Source organism: Leptopilina boulardi, unplaced genomic scaffold (genome assembly GCF_019393585.1).
Source record: "Leptopilina boulardi isolate dan_hultmark-lab unplaced genomic scaffold, ZJU_Lbou_2.1 LbouV2_355, whole genome shotgun sequence".
NCBI lineage: Eukaryota > Metazoa > Arthropoda > Insecta > Hymenoptera > Figitidae > Leptopilina > Leptopilina boulardi.
This window is the reverse complement of record NW_026137924.1, coordinates 38975-47502: the sequence shown is the minus strand read 5'-3', so window position 1 is coordinate 47502 and position 8528 is coordinate 38975. Positions and strand designations below refer to the sequence as shown.

Below are 8528 nucleotides of genomic sequence, written 5' to 3'. Positions count from 1 at the left end.
ATGGTCATAAAATTGGTGTTCCTCTACTCGGATCGGGCTGTCAATTTTTTTCTACACTTTTAGGTGTATTTTGTGCAAGAAATTGCAATAAAATAGTCCGCCTAAGAAAAATTGAATTTTTTTGGGAACTTTTTTATTTTTTTGGATTTATGGGTTGGATGACTTTTTGGTGGTAATAGGTGTCTTCCTCTACTCGGATTTGGCTGTCGATTTTTTTCTACACTTTTAGGTGTATTTTGTGCAAGAAATTGCAATAAAATAGTCCGCCTAAGAAAAATTGAATTTTTTTGGGAACTTTTTTATTTTTTTGGATTTATGGGTTGGATGAATTTTTGGTGGTAGTAGGTGTCTTCCTCTACTCGGATTTGGCTGTCGATTTTTTTCTACACTTTTAGGTGTATTTTGTGCAAGAAATTGCAATAAAATAGTCCGTCTAAGAAAAATTGAATTTTTTGGGAACTTTTTTATTTTTTTGGATTTATGGGTTGGATGACTTTTTGGTGGTAATAGGTGTCTTCCTCTACTCGGATTTGGCTGTCGATTTTTTTCTACACTTTTAGGTGTATTTTGTGCAAGAAATTGCAATAAAATAGTCCGCCTAAGAAAAATTGAATTTTTTTGGGAACTTTTTTATTTTTTTGGATTTATGGGTTGGATGACTTTTTGGTGGTAATAGGTGTCTTCCTCTACTCGGATTTGGCTGTCGATTTTTTTCTACACTTTTAGGTGTATTTTGTGCAAGAAATTGCAATAAAATAGTCCGCCTAAGTAAAATTGAATTTTTTTGGGAACTTTTTTATTCTTTTGGATTTATGGGTTGGATGACTTTTTGGTGGTAATAGGTGTCTTCCTCTACTCGGATTTGGCTGTCGATTTTTTTTCTACACTTTTAGGTGTATTTTGTGCAAGAAATTGCAATAAAATAGTCCGCCTAAGAAAAATTGAATTTTTTTGGGAACTTTTTTATTTTTTTGGATTTATGGGTTGGATGACTTTTTGGTGGTAATAGGTGTCTTCCTCTACTCGGATTTGGCTGTCGATTTTTTTCTACACTTTTAGGTGTATTTTGTGCAAGAAATTGCAATAAAATAGTCCGCCTAAGTAAAATTGAATTTTTTTGGGAACTTTTTTATTCTTTTGGATTTATGGGTTGGATGACTTTTTGGTGGTAATAGGTGTCTTCCTCTACTCGGATTTGGCTGTCGATTTTTTTTCTACACTTTTAGGTGTATTTTGTGCAAGAAATTGCAATAAAATAGTCCGCCTAAGAAAAATTGAATTTTTTTGGGAACTTTTTTATTTTTTTGGATTTATGGGTTGGATGACTTTTTGGTGGTAATAGGTGTCTTCCTCTACTCGGATTTGGCTGTCGATTTTTGTCTACACTTTTAGGTGTATTTTGTGCAAGAAATTGCAATAAAATAGTCCGCCTAAGAAAAATTGAATTTTTTTGGGAACTTTTTTATTTTTTTGGATTTATGGGTTGGATGACTTTTTGGTGGTAATAGGTGTCTTCCTCTACTCGGATTTGGCTGTCGATTTTTTTCTACACTTTTAGGTGTATTTTGTGCAAGAAAATGCAATAAAATAGTCTGCCTAAGAAAAATTAAATTTTTTTGAAAAATTTTTTTTTACGAAAATCGCTTTAATGGTCATAAAATTTGTTTTCCTCTACTCGGATCGGGCTGTCAAATTTTTTCTACACTTTTAGGTGTATTTTGTGCAAGAAAATGCAATAAAATAGTCTGCCTAAGAAAAATTGAATTTTTTTGAAAATTTTTTTTTTACGAAAATCGCTTTAATGGTCATAAAATTGGTGTTCCTCTACTCGGATCGGGCTGTCAATTTTTTTCTACACTTTTAGGTGTATTTTGTGCAAGAAAATGCAATAAAATAGTGTGCCTAAGAAAAATTGAATTTTTTTGAAAAATTTTTTTTTACGAACAAAAAATGTATGGCGCACTTTTTGATGCGAGCAATATATTCCAAGATAATGGCATATAAAGGTCGGATTTTTTGGAAAAATTAAATTGACAGATTTGGGCTTCTATTATACATAAATCTCTTCGTCATAAAAAGGTGAACAAAAAATGTATAGCGCACTTTTTGATGCGAGCAATATATTCAAAGATAATGGCATATAAAGGTCGGATTTTTTGAAAAATTAAATTAACAGATTTGGCCTTCTATTATACATGAATCTCTTCGTCATAAAAAGGCGAACAAAAAATGTATGGTGCACTTTTTGATGAAAGCAATATATTCAAAGATAATGGCATATACAGGTCGGATTTTTTGGAAAAATTAAATTAACAGATTTGGGCATCTATTATACATGAATCTCTTCGTCATAAAAAGGCGAACAAAAAATGTATGGCGCACTTTTTGATGCAAGCAATATATTCCAAGATAATGGCATATAAAGGTCGGATGTTGTGGAAAAATTAAATTAACAGATTTGGGCTTCTATTATACATGAATCTCTTCGTCATAAAAAGGCGAACAAAAAATGTAGGGCGCACTTTTTGATGGGAGCAATATATTCAAAGATAATGGCATATAAAGGTCGGATTTTTTGGAAAAATTAAATTGACAGATTTGGGCTTCTATTATACATGAATCTCTTCGTCATAAAAAGGCGAACAAAAAATGTATGGCGCACTTTTTGATGCGAGCAATATATTTCAAGATAATGGCATATAAAGGTGGGATTTTTTGGAAAAATTAAATTAACAGATTTGGGCTTCTATTATACATGAATCTCTTCGTCATAAAAAGGCGAACAAAAAATGTATGGTGCACTTTTTGATGAAAGCAATATATTCAAAGATAATGGCATATAAAGGTCGGATTTTTTGGAAAAATTAAATTAACAGATTTGGGCATCTATTATACATGAATCTCTTCGTCATAAAAAGGCGAACAAAAAATGTATGGCGCACTTTTTGATGCAAGCAATATATTCCAAGATAATGGCATATAAAGGTCGGATTTTTTGGAAAAAATAAATTAACAGATTTGGGCTTCTATTATACATGAATCTCTTCGTCATAAAAAGGCGAACAAAAAATGTATGGCGCACTTTTTGATGAAAGCAATATATTCAAAGATAATGGCATATAAAGGTCGGATTTTTTGGAAAAATTAAATTAACAGATTTGGGCTTCTATTATACATGAATCTCTTCGTCATAAAAAGGCGAACAAAAAATGTATGGCGCACTTTTTGATGCGAGCAATATATTTCAAGATAATGGCATATAAAGGTGGGATTTTTTGGAAAAATTAAATTAACAGATTTGGGCTTCTATTATACATGAATCTCTTCGTCATAAAAAGGCGAACAAAAAATGTATGGCGCACTTTTTGATGCAAGCAATATATTCAAAGATAATGGCATATAAAGGTCGGATTTTTTGGAAAAATTAAATTAACAGATTTGGGCTTCTATTATACATGAATCTCTTCGTCATAAAAAGGCGAACAAAAAATGTATGGCGCACTTTTTGATGCAAGCAATATATTCCAAGATAATGGCATATAAAGGTCGGATTTTTGAAAAATTAAATTAACAGATTTAGGCTTCTATTATACATGAATCTCTTCGTCATAAAAAGGCGAACAAAAAATGTATGGCGCACTTTTTGATGCGAGCAATATATTCAAAGATAATGGCATATAAAGGTCGGATTTGTTGGAAAAATTAAATTAACAGATTTGGGCTTCTATTATACATGAATCTCTTCGTCATAAAAAGGCGAACAAAAAATGTATGGCGCACTTTTTGATGGGAGCAATATATTCAAAGATAATGGCATATAAAGGTCGGATTTTTTGGAAAAATTAAATTAACAGATTTGGGCTTCTATTATACATGAATCTCTTCGTCATAAAAAGGCGAACAAAAAATGTATAGCGCACTTTTTGATGCAAGCAATATATTCCAAGATAATGGCATATAAAGGTCGGATTTTTTGGAAAAATTAAATTAACAGATTTGGGCTTCTATTATACATGAATCTCTTCGTCATAAAAAGGCGAACAAAAAATGTATGGCGCACTTTTTGATGAAAGCAATATATTCAAAGATAATGGCATATAAAGGTCGGATTTTTTGGGAAAAATAAATTAACAGATTTGGGCTTCTATTATACATGAATCTCTTCGTCATAAAAAGGCGAACAAAAAATGTATGGCGCACTTTTTGATTAAACCAATATATTCAAAGATAATGGCATATAAAGGTCGGATTTTTTGGGAAAAATAAATTAACAGATTTGGGCTTCTATTATACATGAATCTCTTCGTCATAAAAAGGCGAACAAAAAATGTATGGCGCACTTTTTGATTAAACCAATATATTCAAAGATAATGGCATATAAAGGTCGGATTTTTTGGGAAAAATAAATTAACAGATTTGGGCTTCTATTATACATGAATCTCTTCGTCATAAAAAGGCGAACAAAAAATGTATGGCGCACTTTTTGATTAAACCAATATATTCAAAGATAATGGCATATAAAGGTCGGATTTTTTGGGAAAAATAAATTAACAGATTTGGGCTTCTATTATACATGAATCTCTTCGTCATAAAAAGGCGAACAAAAAATGTATGGCGCACTTTTTGATGCAAGCAATATATTCAAAGATAATGGCATATAAAGGTCGGATTTTTTGGGAAAAATTAAATTAACAGATTTGGGCTTCTATTATACATGAATCTCTTCGTCATAAAAAGGCGAACAAAAAATGTATGGCGCACTTTTTGATGAAAGCAATATATTCAAAGATAATGGCATATAAAGGTCGGATTTTTTGGAAAAATAAATTAACAGATTTGGGCTTCTATTATACATGAATCTCTTCGTCATAAAAAGGCGAACAAAAAATGTATGGCGCACTTTTTGATTAAACCAATATATTCAAAGATAATGGCATATAAAGGTCGGATTTTTTGGGAAAAATAAATTAACAGATTTGGGCTTCTATTATACATGAATCTCTTCGTCATAAAAAGGCGAACAAAAAATGTATGGCGCACTTTTTGATGCATGCAATATATTCAAAGATAATGGCATATAAAGGTCGGATTTTTGGGAAAAATAAATTAACAGATTTGGGCTTCTATTATACATGAATCTCTTCGTCATAAAAAGGCGAACAAAAAATGTATGGCGCACTTTTTGATGCAAGCAATATATTCAAAGATAATGGCATATAAAGGTCGGATTTTTTGGAAAAATTAAATTAACAGATTTGGGCTTCTATTATACATGAATCTCTTCGTCATAAAAAGGCGAACAAAAAATGTATAGCGCACTTTTTGATTAAACCAATATATTCAAAGATAATGGCATATAAAGGTCGGATTTTTTGGAAAAATAAATTAACAGATTTGGGCTTCTATTATACATGAATCTCTTCGTCATAAAAAGGCGAACAAAAAATGTATGGCGCACTTTTTGATTAAACCAATATATTCAAAGATAATGGCATATAAAGGTCGGATTTTTTGGGAAAAATAAATTAACAGATTTGGGCTTCTATTATACATGAATCTCTTCGTCATAAAAAGGCGAACAAAAAATGTATGGCGCACTTTTCGATTAAACCAATATATTCAAAGATAATGGCATATAAAGGTCGGATTTTTTGGGAAAAATAAATTAACAGATTTGGGCTTCTATTATACATGAATCTCTTCGTCATAAAAAGGCGAACAAAAAATGTATGGCGCACTTTTTGATTAAACCAATATATTCAAAGATAATGGCATATAAAGGTCGGATTTTTTGGGAAAAATAAATTAACAGATTTGGGCTTCTATTATACATGAATCTCTTCGTCATAAAAAGGCGAACAAAAAATGTATGGCGCACTTTTTGATTAAACCAATATATTCAAAGATAATGGCATATAAAGGTCGGATTTTTTGGGAAAAATAAATTAACAGATTTGGGCTTCTATTATACATGAATCTCTTCGTCATAAAAAGGCGAACAAAAAATGTATGGCGCACTTTTTGATTAAACCAATATATTCAAAGATAATGGCATATAAAGGTCGGATTTTTTGGGAAAAATAAATTAACAGATTTGGGCTTCTATTATACATGAATCTCTTCGTCATAAAAAGGCGAACAAAAAATGTATGGCGCACTTTTTGATTAAACCAATATATTCAAAGATAATGGCATATAAAGGTCGGATTTTTTGGGAAAAATAAATTAACAGATTTGGGCTTCTATTATACATGAATCTCTTCGTCATAAAAAGGCGAACAAAAAATGTATGGCGCACTTTTTGATGCAAGCAATATATTCCAAGATAATGGCATATAAAGGTCGGATTTTTTGGAAAAATTAAATTAACAGATTTGGGCTTCTATTATACATGAATCTCTTCGTCATAAAAAGGCGAACAAAAAATGTATGGCGCACTTTTTGATGAGAGCAATATATTCAAAGATAATGGCATATAAAGGTCGGATTTTTTGGAAAAATTAAATTAACAGATTTGGGCTTCTATTATACATGAATCTCTTCGTCATAAAAAGGCGAACAAAAAATGTATGGCGCACTTTTTGATGCAAGCAATATATTCAAAGATAATGGCATATAAAGGTCGGATTTTTTGGAAAAATTAAATTAACAGATTTGGGCTTCTATTATACATGAATCTCTTCGTCATAAAAAGGCGAACAAAAAATGTATGGCGCACTTTTTGATGAAAGCAATATATTCAAAGATAATGGCATATAAAGGTCGGATTTTTTGGAAAAATTAAATTAACAGATTTGGGCTTCTATTATACATGAATCTCTTCGTCATAAAAAGGCGAACAAAAAATGTATGGCGCACTTTTTGATGCAAGCAATATATTCAAAGATAATGGCATATAAAGGTCGGATTTTTTGGAAAAAATAAATTAACAGATTTGGGCATCTATTATACATGAATCTCTTCGTCATAAAAAGGCGAACAAAAAATGTATGGTGCACTTTTTGATGCGAGCAATATATTCAAAGATAATGGCATATAAAGGTCGGATTTGTTGGAAAAATTAAATTAACAGATTTGGGCTTCTATTATACATGAATCTCTTCGTCATAAAAAGGCGAACAAAAAATGTATGGCGAACTTTTTGATGGGAGCAATATATTCAAAGATAATGGCATATAAAGGTCGGATTTGTTGGAAAAATTAAATTAACAGATTTGGGCTTCTATTATACATGAATCTCTTCGTCATAAAAAGGCGAACAAAAAATGTATAGCGCACTTTTTGATGCAAACAATATATTCCAAGATAATGGCATATAAAGGTCGGATTTTTTGGAAAAATTAAATTAACAGATTTGGGCTTCTATTATACATGAATCTCTTCGTCATAAAAAGGCGAACAAAGAATGTATGTCGCACTTTTTGATGAAAGCAATATATTCAAAGATAATGGCATATAAAGGTCAGATTTTTTGGAAAAATTAAATTAACAGATTTGGGCTTCTATTATGCATGAATCTCTTCGTCATAAAAAGGCGAACAAAAAATGTATGGCGTACTTTTTGATGCGAGCAATATATTTCAAGATAATGGCATATAAAGGTGGGATTTTTTGGAAAAATTAAATTAACAGATTTGGGCTTCTATTATACATGAATCTCTTCGTCATAAAAAGGCGAACAAAAAATGTATGGTGCACTTTTTGATGAAAGCAATATATTCAAAGATAATGGCATATACAGGTCGGATTTTTTGGAAAAATTAAATTAACAGATTTGGGCATCTATTATACATGAATCTCTTCGTCATAAAAAGGCGAACAAAAAATGTATGGCGCACTTTTTGATGCAAGCAATATATTCCAAGATAATGGCATACATAGGTCGGATTTTTGAAAAATTAAATTAACAGATTTAGGCTTCTATTCTACATGAATCTCTTCGTCATAAAAAGGCGAACAAAAAATGTATGGCGCACTTTTTGATGCGAGCAATATATTCAAAGATAATGGCATATAAAGGTCGGATTTGTTGGAAAAATTAAATTAACAGATTTGGGCTTCTATTATACATGAATCTCTTCGTCATAAAAAGGCGAACAAAAAATGTATGGCGCACTTTTTGATGCAAGCAATATATTCCAAGATAATGGCATATAAAGGTCGGATTTTTTGGGAAAAATAAATTAACAGATTTGGGCTTCTATTATACATGAATCTCTTCATCCTAAAAAGGCGAACAAAAAATGTATAACGCACTTTTTGATTAAACCAATATATTCAAAGATAATGGCATATAAAGGTCGGATTTTTTGGGAAAAATAAATTAACAGATTTGGGCTTCTATTATACATGAATCTCTTCATCCTAAAAAGGCGAACAAAAAATGTATAACGCACTTTTTTATTAAACCAATATATTCAAAGATAATGGCATATAAAGGTCGGATTTTTTGGGAAAAATAAATTAACAGATTTGGGCTTCTATTATACATGAATCTCTTCGTCATAAAAAGGCAAACAAAAAATGTA

General features: G+C 30.9%; 1 long non-coding RNA gene across 1 annotated transcript; it reads left to right on the top strand.

Moving 5' to 3' along the window:
• Window positions 1–6: 6 nt before the first annotated feature.
• LOC127286448 (uncharacterized) lies at window positions 7–1372 on the top strand. The gene is made up of 3 exons (XR_007843744.1): window positions 7–395; window positions 561–676; window positions 843–1372. It is a non-coding gene; the product is annotated as an uncharacterized LOC127286448 (long non-coding RNA).
• The last annotated feature ends 7156 nt before the right edge of the window (window positions 1373–8528 follow it).